General features: G+C 50.5%; 1 pseudogene; it reads left to right on the forward strand.

Annotated features, from left to right (window-relative positions):
• Positions 1-337: 337 nt before the first annotated feature.
• Positions 338-939, forward strand: LOC123136141 (uncharacterized; annotated as a pseudogene).
• The last annotated feature ends 18,443 nt before the right edge of the window (positions 940-19,382 follow it).

A 19,382-nucleotide genomic window follows, 5' to 3' on the forward strand; every position in this document is an offset into this window, starting at 1 on the left:
TTCTATTGAAGCGGAATAGGAGGAAGCCATGTATTCTTTCAAGAATCTCCAAATCCCCCCTTTACCTTCTCTTTTAATTCTATAAAAGGGTGAACATCTAATATAGGCCCGGTCGCCTTTCTATGAAGGCGAGCAGCCCGGCCCCCTTGTTGAAATTTGGATATTAAGGAAGCCGTATTTCACAATAGCAGCTCCGAGAAAGCTAGGCTTAGTGTGCGCCTCTTGCGGTCATTTTAGTGACTCAATTTGCTGGCTTCCCTCAGCTCAGACTGGTGTCGCCACCTCCCCCAAGACCGGAATGATTATCCCCACCCGATGGGTCTACATTCATCCCTGAATGTCATCGTGTACTCTTCTCTTCCCCACCATTCTTGCAACTGTTGCCTGTAATCCGCACAAGTGTGTCCGCACCCCCTAGAGTGGACGAGAAAGAAAGGATTTTTTTGGAGCAAACACCAGGTTCCAGGCCCAGGAGTTCACTTTCCCGTATGAGCATTCAGTACATATATAAGTCAGTGGAAGAGTCAAAGTGTCACAACTACTGAGGATTTCCCCCCTTATCTTAGAAGGGTCGTCTCTGGTTCGCCATGGTTCATTTTTGTGCTTACACACTAGGCTACCCTTCTCCGAGAGCTCCAAGAGACCACCTATCACTAGTCTTCAGCCGGAGGGGTTTATTGCACAAAAAGGCCGGGACGCAGACTCCCGCAGAGGAAAGCCCAACAAATGTCAGATGCAAAGCCCCGCACCTCATTAAGATCATATTGGCATACTCTCCTAAAAAAAGAGCAGACCCTATTGAAGACTGGAGTGAGGTACAATAAGGCCATTTCCATCCACCTTCTCACGGAGCCGTACGTGGACGTTACCGCTCATATAGCTCCCAGCCAGCAAGCAGTTAGCTTTCCTCTAGAAGTCATGGAAGTGTGGATAAATTGACAGAAGGTTTTTATTTCTTAAAAAATCACCCTAACCGTCCTAAATATGGACGGAGAGCGGTCTTGAGTTTTTCAGGGTCCTCGAGATTGCATTTTAGGTCGAGTAGAGATGCTAGGGAATCTGTGGGCTTCCCTTGGCATTTGAAGATGGCCTCTATCATCTTTTTGAGAGCCTCCCATTTGCCCGTCAAGGGGTATTTGACATCCAGAGACAAAAGCAGTCCCACATGAAACTGGGAATTTTCCCCAATGGACGTAACCAGCTCTGCTTTTGCGGTCTCAAAAGGAGAAGCCCCGAACGCTTGCAGTTGCTTTTTTCTCTTTATTCCTTCTAAGCGAGCCTCTAAAGACTCTACCCCTACTTTAAACTTAGAGTCTGATTCTTCCAATTCTTCCAAAGACAAAGTAGAACTTCGTTTTCAGGAGTTTGCCCCCCGTTCGCCGCCGTCCAGCCGACGACTACTCTGGGATTGATCAAGGTTTAGGCCAATAGAGGGGGCTTGCTCCCTTTCTTCTGGAGCTAACGAAGGACCTGCGGGTAGCGTTTCCAGTAAAGGGGGAATCTAAAGGAGGGTATCCAGACCTTTGAAGTGCCCCACTGAGGGAGTCCTGGACTAGGGGGTGTCCGGACAGCCGGACTATCATCGTCCGCCGGACTCCAAGACTACGAAGATACAAGATTGAAGACTCCGTCCCGTGTCCGGATGGGACTTTCCTTGGCGTGGAAGGCAAGCTTGGCGATACGGATATGTAGATCTCCTACCATTGTAACCGACTCTGTGTAACCCTAGCCCTCTCCGGTGTCTATATAAACCGGAGGGCTTTAGTCCGTAGGACACAACATACATTACAACAATCATACCATAGGCTAGCTTCTAGGGTTTAGCCTACTTGATCTCGTGGTGGATCTACTCTTTTACTACCCATATCATCAATATTAATCAAGCAGGACGTAGGGTTTTACCTCCATCAAGAGGGCCCGAACCTGGGTAAAACATCGTGTCCCTTGTCTCCTGTTACCATCCGCCTAGACGCACAGTTCGGGACCCCCTACCCGAGATCCGCCGGTTTTGACACCGACATTGGTGCTTTCATTGAGAGTTCCTCTGTGTCGTCACCGATAGGCTCGATGGCTTCTTCAACCAACAACCACGCTGTCCAGGATGAGACTTTTCTCCCTGGACAGATCTTTGTATTCGGTGGCTTCGCACTGCGGACTAATTCACTTGGCCATCTGGAGTAGATCGAAAGCTACGCCCCTGGCCATCAGGTCAGGTTCGGAAGCCTAAACTTCATGGCCGACATCCGCGGGGACTTGATCTTCGACGGGCTCGAGCCACAGCCGAGCGTGCCGCATTGTCACGATGGGCATGATCTAGCTCTGCCGCCGGACAGTGCCTTGGTGGCCGCACACGAATCCGCTCCGGCCCTTAGTCCAGAGCCGATCGCCCAGATCGAGGATCGGTGGCTGGACACCGCCTCGAGGGCTGCAACTTCCACGGCGATGGAGCCGAACACTAACCTAGTCCTTTGTAAAGCTCGTGACTTCGAGGTACCGGACTCCCCACCGGACTCCACACCTCCCGCGCCCCTACCAATCAAAGCTGATTGGGCGCCGGTCATGGAGTTCACCGCCGCGGACATCTTCCAACACTCGCCCTTCGACGACATCCTAAATTCACTAAAGCATCTCTCGCTATCCGGAGAGACCTGGCCGGACTATGGCTAGGACGGTTGGGATACGGATGATGAAGAAATTCAAAGCCCACCCACCACCCACTTTGTAGCTACTGTCGACGATCTAACAGACATGCTAGACTACGACTCCGAGGACATCGATGTTATGGACGATGATGCCGAAGACGAACAAGAACCAGCGCCGGGCACTGGAAGACCACCTCGTCATATGACATATACATGGTGGACACCCCAAAAGAGGGGGACGGCGAAGAAGCAGCGGAGGCAGATTCCTCAAAGAAACAGCCCAAGCACCGACGTCAGCGGCGCCGCTCTAAATCCCGCCACAGCAAGAATGGAGATTCAGGCATAGGAGATAATAATACCCCAGAGAGTGCCGAAGATAATCTCCTCCAGCAAGATTCAGCACAGGAGGATGCAGAAGCAAGCCCTCACGAGAGGGCGGCAGACGAAGAGGTCGAGGATGATAATTATATACCTCCCTCCGAAGATGAGGCAAGCCTCAACGACGACGAATTCGTCGTGCCCGAGGATCCCGTCGAACAAGAGCGTTTTAAACACAGGCTTATCGCCATGACAAATAGCCTAAAGAAAAAGCAGCAGCAGCTTCAAGCTGATCAGGACCTGCTGGCCGATCGCTGGACCGAGGTCCTCGCGGCCGAAGAGTATGAACTCGAACGCCCCTCCAAAAGCTACCCAAGACGCAAGTTGCTCCCCCGACTAGAGGAGGAAACATACATACCTTCATTGCCAGCGCACAATACGGCCGACCGACCACCCCGTGGCCGAGACAGAGAGGCATCTAGGCCCTTCACCAAGACCGTACCCCGGCATCGCTCCAAAAGTACGAAGCCAAGAGGGAACGCGCCGGACATGCGAGATATATTGGAGGACAAAGCAAGGCAATCCAGATCCATCTATGGATCACGTGGGCGCCCCACGACCCACGACGAATACCGTCGCGCCAGATACAATAACTCTGGCCGGGCCGAACACAGCAGACAACGCTCTCTCGAGCTACGTCATGACATTGCTCAATATAGAGGCGCCGCACACCCGCTATGCTTCACTGACAAAGTAATGGATCATCAAATCCCTGAAGGGTTTAAACCCGTAAACATTGAATCCTACGATGGCACAACAGATCCCGCGGTTTGGATCGAAGATTATCTCCTTCACATCCATATGGCCCGCGGCGACGATCTCCACGCCATCAAGTATCTCCCACTCAAGCTTAAAGGACCAGCCCGGCATTGGCTTAACAGCTTGCCCGCAGAGTCAATTGGGTGTTAGGAAGACCTAGAAGCCGCATTCCTCGACAACTTCCAGGGCACATATGTGCGACCACCAGACGCCGATGACCTAAGCCACATAATTCAACAGCCAGACGAATCGGCCAGACAATTCTGGACACGGTTCCTCACAAAGAAAAATCAAATCGTCGACTGTCCGGATGCAGAGGCCCTCGCAGCCTTCAAGCATAACATCCGCGATGAATGGCTAGCCCAGCACCTAGGACAGGAAAAGCCGAAATCCATGGCAGCCCTCACATCATTAATTACCCGCTTTTGTGCGGGAGAGGATAGCTGGCTAGCTCGCAGCAACAACCTCAGTAAAAATTCTGGCAGTCCAGATACCAAGGACCACAACGGCAGGTCGCGTCGAAGCAAAAATAAATGACGCATTAACGGCGATGACAAGGAGGATACGGCAGTCAACGCCAGATTCCGAGGCTCTAAACCCGGTCAGCGGAAGAAGCCATTCAAAAGAACCACTCCGGGTCCGTCCAATTTGGACCGAATACTCGACCGCTTATGCCAGATACATGGCACCCCTGAAAAGCCAGCTAATCACACCAACAGAGATTGTTGGGTGTTCAAGCAGGCAGGCAAGTTAATTGCCGAAAACAATGACAAGGGGCTGCACAACGACGACGAGGAAGAGACCCGACCGCCGAACAATAGAGGACAGAAGGGATTCCCCGCACAAGTGCGGACGGTGAACATGATATACGCAACCCATATACCCAAGAGGGAGCGAAAGCATGCACTAAGGGACGTATATGCGATGGAGCCAGTCGCCCCTAAGTTCAATCCATGGTCCTCTTGCCTGATCACTTTCGATCAAAGAGATCATCCGACCAGTATCCGCCATGGCGGATTCGCCGCATTGGTTTTCGACCCAATCATCGATGGATTTCACCTCACGCGAGTCCTGATGGACGGCGGCAGTAGCCTGAACCTGCTTTACCAGGATACAGTGCGCAAGATGGGCATAGACCCCTCAAGGATTAAACCTACAAAGACGACTTTCAAAGGCGTCATACCAGGTGTTGAGGCCAATTGTACAGGCTCAGTCACACTGGAAGTGGTCTTCGGATCCCCGGACAATTTCCGGAGCGAGGAGTTAATCTTCGACATAGTCCCATTCTGCAGTGGCTATCACGCCCTGCTCGGACGAACCGCGTTTGCAAAGTTCAACGCGGTACCGCATTACGCATACCTCAAGCTCAAGATGCCAGGCCCTTGCGGAGTCATTATGGTCAATGGAAATACGGAACGCTCTCTCCGAACAGAGGAACACACAACGGCTCTCGAGGCAGAAGTACAGAGCAGCCTTTTAAGGCAATATTCGAGTCCGGCCATTAAACGGCCGGACACGGCCAAACGCGCCCGGAGCAACATCAACCAAGACCACCTGGCACGTTCCGAGCATGCGTAGCAATGCGGCCCCAACCCCATCCCTTGCATAATTGCAAGACCAACCCTCCGTGTACATCATTACGCTCTGGAGATACCATGGGCCTAGGGGAAGGGGCACAACCACAATAGACCCAGAGTGCGGCTCGACCACACCAGGGGCTCACAAGTGTGTTACTCCTTTTTGTTATTATTTTCTTTCTTTATGTACACAGGACTCCGTTCACCAGAGGCCCTGTCCGGCAGTGAACCCGCCGAATTCACGATGCAACAGCCAGGGAAGAAAGAAGACTGCGATAAACACTCAAGTGGTCTCCATTACGAGCATTAAATTTGATTATATCCACCAGTCCGCAGCCCACCCCTGGAGGGGGACATGTTTGATTAGTCCAATCCCTTACTTACCGCACTATTTGTATCATTCCGCACTCATAGCAGAATTCTTTAAAAGAATGCAGCGTTTTTGCCTGTTATTGCATTACTTTACACATATGTTCATTAATGACATCTCGCACCCGTACATTATTGGTACGGCTGAATACGCCAGGGGCTCACGTTCCCCGCATTATGGTGTGATAAGTCCGAACACTTTCACAAGTGCGGCACCCCGGACTTATAGCATTATATGAATCGGCTCCGAATCATGTCTTGGGTCAATAGTTGGGTTTGCCCGGCTCCCACGTTTTGGCGCCTTACGTTCCGTTCTGTCGGCTAAGGTGGCACTCGGAGAACCACTGCGATTGCGCCCCGGTTGAGCCGGGCGAGCGCCTCAGTGGAGAAAGCTAAAACTGACTGGCATGATAAGGTGAGAGACTGGTCGCTGTTCGAGAGGTCTTTTCGGGTCCCTAAAGACTCACGCCGCTTCGAGCGAAGTTCCAGATAATGTCCGATGAAGGCGTGGATAGCGCCCCGAATTCGGTCTTCCGAATACTAGGGGCTTCGCCGAAATTTAAAATTATAGAATTCTATGGCTAAGTGAGAGTGTTCAAGCATTATAAGTCCGGTTGCCTTGTTCGTTGTGTTGAGCGCCTCCCTAGATGGACCCAAAAATGGGAACAAGAGCGCTCAAGTTTATCCCGAACACCCCAGCACTCGTGGCTTGGGGGCTGAAGCCAACGACTTGCCATCTCTCAGATTTTATAAACGGCCACACAGAAGGTAATATTTTAAATTAAACAAGCGTTGCGTAGCACATATGAACAAAGTTTTCAGCGCACAGGATAATACATAGCAAGTTTTCACTCAATAATTACATCTCTGGGGCACTCATCCGCAATATTGCGGGCACCCTTCAGGACAGTCTTATAGTACATTTCAGGCGTACGATACTCCTTGCTCGTTGGCGGCGGGTCAGTAAGAAGCTTCTCCGCATCCAGCCTGCCCCAGTGCACCTTTGCGCGGGCAAGGGCCCGACGAGCACCTTCAATATAGGCGGAGCGCTTGATGACATCCACCAAGGGGCATGCATCCACCAGCCGCCGCACGAGGCCGAAGTACCTCCTAGGCATGGCCTGTCCAGGCCACAGCCGGACTATAAGGCCCTTCATGGCCTCCTCAGCTACCTTGTGGAGTTCGACCAACTGCTTCAGCCGGTCGCTTGGGGGCACCGGATGGCCGGCCTCAGCGTACTGAGACCAGAAGACCTTCTCCGTTGAGCTCCCCTCCTCGCCACGGTAGAATGCGGCGGCATCGGATACACTACGCGGCAGATCTGCAAACGCCCCTGGAGAGCTCCGAATGCGGGTAAGTGTCAGGTAGTTTACATTAACATGCTTGCTTTGCATGAAAAATGCCTTACCCGCCGCTATCTTCTTCACATCTTCAACCTCCTGAAGGGCCTTACGGGCCTCGGCCTTGGCGGACTTGGCACTTTCGAGAGCCGAGGCGAGCTCGGACTCTCGAGTCTTGGAGTCGCGCTCCAAACTCTCATGTTTCTCCATGAGAGCCTGGAGCTCTTGCCGCACTGCCGCCACATGTGCCTCCTGCTTTTCTAGCTCTGCCCGCTCCGCGGCCGCACTGCGTTCGGCCGCGGACACAGCCTCCTTCAGGGCTGCCACCTCGTTTGTGGCCCCTGCAGCACACGTATTATCCTTGTTAATTTTATTGCAACCAAAATCCTTTTCTGTAAAGTAAAAATTCAAAGTGGTGCTACTCACCTTCTTTGTCCTCGAGCTGCCTCTTGGCATGGCCAAGCTCTCGCTTGGACCGCTCGAGATCTTGCTTTAATGCACCAACCTCCGCAGTCAGTGCGGCAGAGGTCAGCAGCATAGCCTGCAAACCCATATTGACATAATTTATTAGCAACCTGCAAATATCTTTTTAGATCCTCAGTCCGGCTTTTCTTTCCGAACACCGAACCGAGCATCAGGGGCTACTGTCTATGCGGTATTACATTACATAATTTTAACTTCTTACCTCAAAGCCTGTTAGAAGGCTACTGTAGGCTTCGGTCAGCCCGCTCTTAGCGAGCTGAACCTTCTGAATCACCGCACTCATAATAGTGCGGTGTTCGTCCTTGATGGAAGCGCCTTTGAGCGCCTCCAGCAAGTTGTTCGGCGCCTCCGGTTGGACGGAGGCCGCTGGCGTCACGGTCTTGCCCTTCTTTTGAAGGGGCTGCCTGCCAGACTCTGGAACCACTGCAGGTTCCGGCGTAGAGTCCGACGCAAAGTCCGGGAGGCTGCCTTGCGGCGCCTCCGGAGCCTCCTCCTGATGGGTCCCTTTCTGGGATCCCGCCTCGGCGTCCTCATCGGCGCGGGGGGTAGAGGCAGTCGGAAGGGAATCCACATCCGACGGGGCCAACGACCCGCTCGATGAAGCGGGGAGATCATCATCGGCCGGACTACGGGCAATATGCGGCATTAGTAGGACACTATGTGACACAAAATAAATTGCATATCAGGGATCCGGATACTCACGACCTCGCCGGAGGCCTGGCCCTTGAAGGCCACTCCTCGTCGCCAACATCGGTGTTGGCGGAGCTGTCCGGGGGAATAGTTCTCCCCCTCTTGGACCCTTCGGCCTCCCCTATTGGGGAAGCCTTCCTTTTCCTCTCTCCCCCCTCCGAGAGAGAGTCTTCTTCCTCCTCCTCGTGTTCGGGGGAGGTGTCCGCCTCGTCGTCGGACGCCTGATAACGGGAACTCTTTCGAGTCCCCGTGGCCACCTTCTTGGCCTTCTTCTCCGGCACCACATGCGGTGCCGGAACCAGCAGCCCGGCTAGACGGGCACCCACTGGGTCTTCTGGCATGGGAGCTGGGCAGATGAGCTGCTCGGCCTTCTTCATCCATTCCTGTCAAAGGAAAAGGGAAATTGAAACCCTCTTAGAATCAATCTATTTGTAATAAGTGTCCCGTAAAGGGGTAGAATCACTTACCTCGTCAGCCGGATGCTGCAAGTGAAATCCGCGATCTTCCGTCGCGGATGCGGGGGCTTCGGCGCCCTTAAACAGCACCCTCCAGGCGCCTTCGTACGTCGTGTCGAAGAGCCCGCTCAGCGTCTGGTGCGGTTCCGGAATAAACTCCCACAGATTGAATGCCCGTTCTTGGCATGGCAGAATCCGGCGGACGAGCATGACTTGGACCACGTCGACGAGCCTGAGCTTCTTGTTCACCAGCTTCTAGATACAGGCTCGGAGTCCTGTCAGCTCCGTCGAATTACCCCACAGCAAGCCCTTCTCTTTCCAGGAGGTGAGCTGCGTAGGGATAGCATATGTAAACTCGGGGGCCGCCGCCCACGTAGGGTCGCGCGGCTCGGTGATGTAGAACCACCCCGATTGCCACCCCTTGACGGAGTCCATGAAGGCCCCTTCGAACCAGAGGATGTTGGGCATCTTGCCCAACATGGCGCCTCCGCACTCCACCTGCGTGCCCTTCACTACCTTCGGCTTGACGTTGAAGGTCTTGAGCCACAAGCCGAAGTGGGGCCGGATGCAGAGGAGGGCCTCGCACACGACGATAAACGCCGAGATGTTGAGGATGAAGTTCGGCGCCAGATCGTGGAAATCCAGGCCGTAGTAGAACATGAGCCCCCGGACAAAGGGGTGAAGTGGAAAGCCCAGTCCGCGGAGGAAGTGGGGAAGGAAAACGACCCTCTCATGGGGCCCGGGGGTAGGGATGAGCTGCCCCTCGTCGGGCAGCCGGTGCGCGATGTCGCCGGAAAGGTATCCGGCGCTGCGCAGCTTTGTGATATGCTCCTCCTTAATGGTGGAAGCTAACCATTTGCCTCCCCCTCCGGACATGGTCAGAGAAGGTTGAGACGAGATGCGCGAACTTGGGCGCTGGAGCTTGAGTGCGCGGAGGTGGATAAGCAAAGGAGGAAGAAGGCGTGGGTGAAAAGGTGAATCCTTATCCCTTATATATAGGTGGGCGAAGACTACGCGTCCCCCACCAGCCTGATAAAACTCGCTTATCTCCCAAGTGCCACCATCAATGGCGCGGTTGGGTTACCCACATCCGTATTGATGAGAATCCCGAAATAAGGGGAACACGATCTCTGCTTCGACAAGACGTGCCAAGGAAACCGCTTCTCTAAACGTGCTGAGGTGGTATAATAAAAAACGATTCAAGTAAAGGCTTGGTAGTGGTGTGACATCATGCCGCAAAATACGTCAGCAGATTGAGCTCGAGTACATTTTATTCTCTCTACGGTGGAATGTGGAATTTATTTTGCAGAGCCGGACACTATCCTGGTGTTCATGATCTTCTCTGGAGGAACCCGCCTTGCAATGCCGAACATTGTGCGCGCTGGACTTATCGTCATTGAAGCCTGGTTCAGGGGCTACTGAGGGAGTCCTGGACTAGGGGGTGTCCGGACAGCCGGACTATCATCGTCCGCTGGACTCCAAGACTACGAAGATACAAATTGAAGACTCCGTCCCGTGTCCGGATGGGACTTTCCTTGGCGTGGAAGGCAAGCTTGGCGATACGGATATGTAGATCTCCTACCATTGTAACCGACTCTGTGTAACCCTAGCCCTCTCCGGTGTCTATATAAACCGGAGGGCTTTAGTCCGTAGGACACAACATACATTACAACAATCATACCATAGGCTAGCTTCTAGGGTTTAGCCTACTTGATCTCGTGGTGGATCTACTCTTGTACTACCCATATCATCAATATTAATCAAGCAGGACGTAGGGTTTTACCTCCATCAAGAGGGCCCGAACCTGGGTAAAACATCGTGTCCCTTGTCCCCTGTTACCATCCGCCTAGACGCACAGTTCGGGACCCCCTACCCGAGATCCGCCGGTTTTGACACCGACACCCACCACCAGGGTTGTCGTTGTATCGACGACCCCCTCTAGCTCCGGGCTAGAGGTAATTTCGATGATCTCCTCGACCATTTGTTCCTCGTCAACATCGCAATAACAATAAGGAGACACGGTGACGTCGCCATCCAGAAGGAAAAAAGAAAACCCCAAAGGTACCGAATGGAATTCTACTTGCCGTGCTTGGATTCGTTTCGTTTACCAAAAAACAAAATAATAAATAACAACCCATAAATAAAAGAGAAATTATGATAACAAATCGAAAGTGAAGCCAATCGCTTATAAAAATAAACCAGTATCCTTTTAAATTGAGGTTTACATTACATTTCAGTGTACCAAGTTACAGATTGGTACAAGGTAGAACTTTTGGCTATCACCTTAGGGGGAGAGCTGAAAGCTGGTACTACATTTTCTTAGTGAAAATGTTTCTTGGCACGAGTGAATTCAAGAGATTGTAGAGAGGTTTGAGGTAAGAAATGTGGTTGGCGTAGTTGATGAGTTTAATCACTTGAGGCAAAGAGGAAGCCTAGAAGAGTAGATGTCACACACAATTGGCAGAATTGAGGGCTGACATGTTGAGGTGCAATCCCTATTACGATGACAACCTTTTTCAACAAAGTTTTCTTGGGGGTAAGGGTATTGTAAATAGAGATATATGTTTCATCTGGCTCTGAGAAACAATTCGGCAACCCCTCTCTTCCCTTTGCCTCTTCCACATCTATTTTGAAACTTGATTCGGTTGAGTTTGAAGCAAGGGTCTAATCAGAAAACGCTTTGTTCTCCAATGAATGGAGGTGGAATGATTTATTGAGATAGAGAAAGCTACATCTTGACTTTATTTAAATGAAATAAAAAGGTTACTCCTGCTCCTAGACTTCCAATTCCAAGTAGTAGTAACGGAAAGGAACAAGTTTAGGAGAAATTTTTTATGTCTTTCTTATAGCGATCGCTGAAAGTCAGTCATGCCCTGGCTTCAATGAATGAAGACCGATGGGCTACGAAGTGGAGATGATGTCATCGTGTCATTGCTCGTAATGTCTTCACCAGGATTTGACTTACCAATGTGAAAGGTACCCTTCCAGTGGTTCTAACATTTAGATAGAGAGTGATCTTTCCTTCTTGTCGAAGAAAGATATGATGTTGGGAAGGGAAAGGGAGTAGAAATGTTTTCGTAGCCTTGGGGAAAAGGGCTGAGAGTTCCGTGATCCAGTTCTTTGTGCATACATAGGTTGAGGATGGAACTCCTATGGCAATCGATGTGGAAAAAGGCAACAACCGAGAATACAAAGCAGAAAAAGCGAGTGAGATCTTGACTTTCTATTATCATACAACATAGACGTATTTAATCAAATCGGAAAGAGCCCTGGGATTTGACCATAACGGCATAATTGAAAGCTCTTGTCTCAGTCCCACGCCTAAGAAAAGGTACCGGTTGCTCCATGATGACGAATAAGCAACCCAACCCAATCCTTGCTTTCATAGAAAAAGGTGAATTTACTCCAATATTCGTTCAATGACTCAATATTTAGTAATCAAATCATGCGTCTGTTAGATCATTGTGATGCCCCCGATCTAATCGTACACTACTCATACACACAAACGTGTATGATCAAGATCAGGGACTCACGGGAAGATATCACAACACGACTCTAAAAATAAAATAAGTCATACAAGCCTCATAATACAATCCAGGGGCCTCGAGGGCTCGAATACAAGTGCTCGATCATAGACGAGTCAGCGGAAGCAACAATATCTGAGTAAAGACATAAGTTAAACAAGTTTGCCTTAAGAAGGCTAGCACAAACTGGGATACAGATCGAAAGAGGCGCAGGCTTCCTGCCTGGGATCCTCCTAACTACTCCTGGTCGTCGTCAGTAGGTTGCACATAGTAGTAGGCACCTCCAGCGTAGTAGGAGTCGTCGTCGATGGTGGCGTCTGGCTCCTAGACTCCAGCATCTGGTTGCGACAACCAGAAAGAAAGGAAAGGGGGAAAAGGGGGAAGAAAGCAACCGTGAGTACTCATCCAAAGTACTCGCAAGCAAGGAGCTACACTACATATGCATGGGTATATGTGTAAAGGGCCATATCAGTGGACTGAACTGCAGAATGCCAGAATAAGAGGGGATAACTAATCCTGTCGAAGACTACGCTTCTGGCAGCCTCCGTCTTGCAGCATGTAGAAGAGAGTAGACTTAAGTCCTCCAAGTAGCATCGCATAGCATAATCCTACCCGGCGATCCTCTCCTCGTCGCCCTGTTAAAGAGCGATCACCGGGTTGTATCTGGCACTTGGAAGGGTGTGTTTTATTAAGTATCTGGTTCTAGTTGTCATAAGGTTAAGGTACAACTCCAAGTCGTCCTGTTACCGAAGATCACGGCTATTCGAATAGATTAACTTCCCTGCAGGGGTGCACCACATAACCCAACACGCTTGATCCCATTTGGCCGGACACACTTTTTGGGGTCATGCCAAGCCGTGGAAGATCAACACGTCGCAGCCCCACCTAGGCACAACAGAGAGGTCAGCACGCCGGTCTAAACCTAAGTGCACAGGGGTCTGGGACCATCGCCCTTAGCACACCTGCACGTTGCGAACGCAGCCGGAAGCAGAACTAGCCCCCTTAATACAAGAGTAGGCTTACGTTCCAATCCGGCGCGCGCCGCTCAGTTGCTGACGTCACAAAGGCTTTGGCTGATACCACAACATCGAGTGCCCATAATTGTTCCCGCGTAGTTGGTTAGTGCGTATAGGCCAGTGGCCAGACTCAGATCAAATACCAAGATCTCGTTAAGCGTGTTATTATGAAGCAACCGCGAATGCCGACCAGGGCCAGGCCCACCAGTCTCCTAGGTGGTCTCAACCTGCCCTGTCGCTCCGCCACAAAGTAACAGTCGAGGGCCGTCGGGAACCCAGGCCCACCTCTACCGGGATGGAGCCACCTGTCCTTCCAGCCCCCACATCGAAATTACTTGCGGGTACTCAACGAGCTGACCCAACTTTAGTCACCATCTATATAGTATGTATGTATGTATAGTATATACCCGTGATCACCTTCCAAGTGATCACGGCCCGATAGTATAGCAATGCAGACTGACAAGAATGTAGGGCCAATGATGATAAACTAGCATCCTATACTAAGCATTTAGGATTGCACGTAAGGTACCAACAGATGTAGCACAATGTCAGGCTATGCATCAGAATAGGATCAACGGAAAGCAGTAACATGCTACACTACTCTAATGCAAGCAGTATTGAGGAGAATAGGCGATATCTGGTTATCAAGGGGGGGGCTTGCCTGGTTGCTCTGGCAAGGAGGGGTCATCAACTCCATAGTCAAACTGGCGGTCGCCGGCAGTCTCAAGGTCTACCGGAAAGAAGTAACGGAAGGGGAACATAATAAATAACAGAGCAATCAAAGCATCACAAAGCGTAACATGGCAATACGCGGTGCTAGGTGTGCCCTAATGCGGTAGTAGGTGATACCGGCGAAGGGGGGAAACATCCGGGAAAGTATCCCCGGCGTTTCGCATTTTCGGACAAATGAACCGCAGGTGAAATGTTGCATGTTTGCTATGCTAGGGACATGTGGCTGACGAACGGGCTGCGCATTCGGATTCGTCTCATCATTCTCAGCAACTTTTATGTTGAAAATAATTTAATCCGAGTTACGGATTAAAAGATATGATTTTCTAAAGATTTTATTAATTTCTAGAATTTAATTAATTATTTAATTTAATTCGAAATTGGATTTATGACATCAGCATGATGTCATGCTGATGTCAGCAGTCAACAGGGGTTGACTGTTCAACCTGACCAGTGGGTCCCACTGGTCAGTGACACATTTTAATTAAACATTTTAATTAACCTAATTAGTATTAATTAGGGGTGGGCCCCACTATCATTGACTACTTAATTAACTAATTAACAGATGAGGTTAATTAGGTAACTAATGTGTAATTAATTTAATTAGTTGTTTATTTAATTAATCAAAATTAATTAAGTTAATTAATTAATTAATTAATTTTATTTTTATTCTTAATTACGTTCTGGGGCGGGCCCCACATGTCATAGGGCCATAGGGGCCTTAGCGGGCGCCAGCGTTAGCGGGCTCGGGCAGAACGGGTGCGGGAGCACCCGAGCGGGCACTCGCCCGCATGGCGGGACGAGGCCGCTGGGGCACCTACGGCGGGGCAAGCCGGGGCCACGGCGGGCGGAGGCGTGGGGGTCAGGGGGGGCTGCAGCCACGGGAACTAGCCGGCGACGACGGCAGCGTGGCGCAGGGTGGCGCAAGGGCTGCTACTAATGGTAGCAGGAGGCAGCAACGAGCGGACCGAGGCGCAACGGGGCACCGTGGTGTGCACCGGCGCACGCACGCGCGACACGAGGGAGGAGGGGAAGGAGGATAGAAGGGGGGGTCCTCACAGGGGAGCTGCAGGTGGGAGGCAATGGGCTCGGGGAGGTGGCGGCAGTGTCCGGAGATGCTCGGGGCGGCCGGTGGTGTAGATCGACCGAGGGGGGCGACGGGCGCGTGGGTCGGCGAGGCCAGAGCAGCGCCGGTGAGGCGAGACCTCGCACGCGGGCGAGTGACGAGCGGGAACCGGAGCAGACGCGGTCAGGGTCAGGCACGGTCAAGGTGAGGACGGCCAGTGAGCCACGGTGGTGTGGCCCGGGACAGAGGGGATAGGAGGGGGTCCTCACAGCGGTGCGTAGGGCAATGGCAGCGGTTGTCGAGGAGGAGGACGGGGACATGTGCGTTGCCGGAGATGAGGAGGCAGTCCGGCGAGGTGGCGTTCCGGCGACGGCGGGGTCGAGGCAGAGGAGCTCCGGTGAGGTTGCCCCAACAAACGGCGATGGTGGGGAGGTCCTCCAAGCGGTGGCGACGCGGCGCCGGCGACGAGCACGTCGGGCAGCGGGGACCGACGTCGAGCCCCGATCCAGATCGGGATCGGGGGGAGGGGGAGAACGAACGAGTGGGGGGAGTGGTGGTCGTGGGGCTAGGGTTCGGTGCCCCCAAGGGGTGTAGGGAGTGGGGGTGTGGGGCGGTTGGGCCGGCCCGTTCGGGCGGCGGAGGCCAGCTGGGCCACTTGGCCCAACGGGGGGGGGGGTCTGTTGTTTTTGTTTTGTTTTGTTTTCCTTTCATTTGTTTCTTTTTATTTATTTTCCTTTCTGTTTTATTCAATTTAAAATATTTATACATACCAACTTGTCATGCCCAATATGCGACCCTATCCAAAAGGAACTCGAAGGTCCCACCAAGGATAGACCCGCATATTGAAACGCTTTTGCAAGGTGGATATCATTACATCAACATTACATAATAGATGGGGATACATACATAAGGCATACAATGCCACACGAATACAATATCATCTTACATAAGAGCACCATCCGACTACGGATGAAACACAAACAGAAACTCAAACGACATCCACCCTGCTAGCCCAGGCTGCCGACCTGGAACCTATCCCCTGATCGAAGAAGAAGCAGAAGAAGAACCCAACGCAAGCAAGCATCGCTCTCGCGTCATGATCATCACATAACCTGTACCTACAACTGTTGTTGTAGTAATCTGTGAGCCACGAGGACTCAGCAATCCCATCACCATGGGTATCAAGACTAGCAAAGCTTAATGGGAAAGGAAGGGGTAAAGTGGTGAGGTTGCAGCAGCGACTAAGCATGATATGGTGGCTAACATACACAAATAAGAGCGAGAAGAGAAGCAAAGGAACGGTCGTCAACTAGCAATGATCAAGAGGTGATCCTGAACTCCTACTTACGTCAAACATAACCCAAAGACAGTGTTCACTTCCCGAACTCCGCCGAGAAGAGACCATCACGGCTACACACACGGTTGATGTGTTTTATTTCGGATCTGGTGTCAAGTTATCTACAACCGGACATTAACAAATTCCCATCTGCCACATAACCGCGGGCACGGCTCTCGAAAGTTTATACCCTGCAGGGGTGTCCCAACTTAGCCCATGATAAGCTCTCGCGATCAACGAAGGATATACCTTCTCCCAGGAAGACCCGATCAGTCTCGGAATCCCGGTTTACAAGACATTTCAACAATGGTAAAACAAGACCAGCAAGACCGCCCGATGCGCCGACATCCCGATAGGAGCTGCACATATCTCGTTCTCAGGGCAACACCGGATAAGCTAAGCGTACAGGTACCAACGTAACCCAAGTTGCCAAGGGATGGTCCCGCACGGCGCTCTAGTTTGGACCAACACTTAGACAAGCATTGGCCCGGGGGGGCTATAATAAAGATGACCCTTCGGTTAATTACTCCCAAGGGAAAAGTAGGTGGTGGTGAGGCAAATGGTTAAACCAAGGTTGGGCCTTGCTGGAGGAGTTTTATTCAAAGCGAACTATCAAGGGGGTCCCATAAATCACCCGACCGCGTAAGGAATGCAAAATCCGGGAACATAACACCGGTATGACGGAAACTAGGGCAGCAAGAGTGGAACAAAACACCAGGCATAAGGCCGAGCCTTCCACCCTTTACCAAGTATATAGATGCATTAATCATATAAGAGATATTGTGATATCCCAACATAACCCTGTCCACCATGGAGAAATCTTCAACTTCACCTGTAACTAACAACGCTATAAGAGGGGCTGAGCAAAGCGGTAACATAGCCAAGCAATGGTTTGCTAGGAAGGGTGTCAAAGGTTAGAGGTTCATGGCAATTTGGAGGCTTGAAGAGCAAATGATAGGTAACGCAGCAAAGCGATAGAACGAAGCAACTAGCATAGCAATGATAGTAGTGAGATCCAGGGTAGCGGTCATCTTGCCTGAAATCCCGCAAGGAAGAAGAACGAGTCCATGAAGAAGATGAAGCCACGAAGACGAACCAAGCGTAGACGAACGAATCCTCACGATCGCAATGAAACGAGAACTATCGAGAAGAAGCACACAACATAGTAAACACACCACACATAGACAAGACATGATGCACAACAAGCATGATGCATGACAAAGCTAAATGAAGCTACTCATGGCAAGAGACGATGCAAACAAGAGCAACACATCAAAGCAAGTTTAAATGAGGCCGGGAACAACATATAACAATTCCGGTAAGTCCTCATATGCAAATTTCGAAATTGGTCCAGTTCTAAATAAACCTTATGTTCAAGTTGTTAAGCAGCAAGTTAAGATGCACCACGAGGATCTACACGAAATTCTAGTCAAGTTACATATAGAGTTCATTTAGTTCGGAGCTACGACCTAGAAGATATGAGCAAAACAAGTTAAGCATGGCAATAATGCAAAATGCATACAAACATCAAACAAACACCTCAGAACAAGGATGCAACATGATAATATGAAACTACAAGCAAAATCACGCAAGTTTCATATAGACCACACTCAAAACGGAGCAATGGTTCAACACATACACTCTATACAAGTCATAACAACAATCTGTCCAAAATAGCAACTAGGCATATTGCAAGCATCAAAACAATATTCTACAGCACCCCAACATAATAACAAAAGGCATGGGCATGAAGTACAGGTAAAGCATGACAAAACATGAACACTGAGCTATCTCCAGAAACAACTAGAACATGCTCAAAAAGACATGGAAAGATTGCAAATAATAACAGTTTCAGACTTTGCACAAATAACATCAGGTTGCAATGTTTAGAGCTATCAAACGACATGATACTAGAACATATCATGGAAAACAAAGGCATGGCATGATACTACTAAATGCATAGAACAAAAGTCCCTTACTGACCACGAGCCAAAAGGGCACGGAAAATATGATGGCACCCATGTAAACATGGCAAGTTATATGGTAGATTCATACATGGCAGGAACAACAATAAGTAGGCATGTTGGTGAGCTTTAACCACTCACCACAGAGCAATACATGGCATGGCAAGGCAACCAACAGTAAGAATACATGTTTGAGAAGCTAAGCATGGCAAGAGCAAGTTCATAGGGGGCACGAACCACTAGAAAAACACATGGCCAAAACTAAACTTAATGTTAACAGGTAGACAACAACATTATTTAGCAAGTTTGGAGCAAGATTACAACAATCTACAGCAGGCTATAAATCCAACCAGAGGCATGAGTGGACAGAGCATGACATGTATAACAAAACATACTTAGTGAACATCTCCATAATATGCATAGAATAACTAGTAGCAGCAGGTTTACATAGCAACAAAATATAACAGAATCTGTCAGGAAAACGGCAACAGCAAGTACCCTATTTAACAAGCTTGATGCACTCAGCAAACAGCTCACAAAAATACATGGTTAGCACCACTGGAAAGATGGCATGGCATAGATCAAAACACATGTAGACATCAACCTCATAGGATGCACACATCAAACATGGCAAAAATGACAAATGAGCATGTTATAGCAGTTTCAGCAGATTAACAGCAACATGCACTCTTCCAACAGCATTTCGGGCATCAAGATGAGCTCAAATGAAAATGATGCAATGGAATGAAATGAAGTACTCATTGAGGCGAACAATTTGACATATCACATGCACGAAACGGAGCAGTATGCAGCAAGTTATGATGCGCTGAACATTGCATGATAATGTGCAAAAATTACAGGACAGAGAAAAACGGAGGGGGGGGAAGTCAACCTTCGGGATTTCGGATCCAGATCCGGGGCACGGAAGTCGAGGCGCACCAGAGAACTCGCCGGAGAAGGGCAGGGACGGGCTGGCCCAGCCGGATCCGGCCGGATCCGGCGCAGCGGCGGCGGAGGGAGGCGCGTCCGGGCGGAGGCGGGGCGGCGCGGCTCC

This window comes from Triticum aestivum, chromosome 6B (assembly GCF_018294505.1).
Source record: "Triticum aestivum cultivar Chinese Spring chromosome 6B, IWGSC CS RefSeq v2.1, whole genome shotgun sequence".
Lineage (NCBI taxonomy): Eukaryota > Viridiplantae > Streptophyta > Magnoliopsida > Poales > Poaceae > Triticum > Triticum aestivum.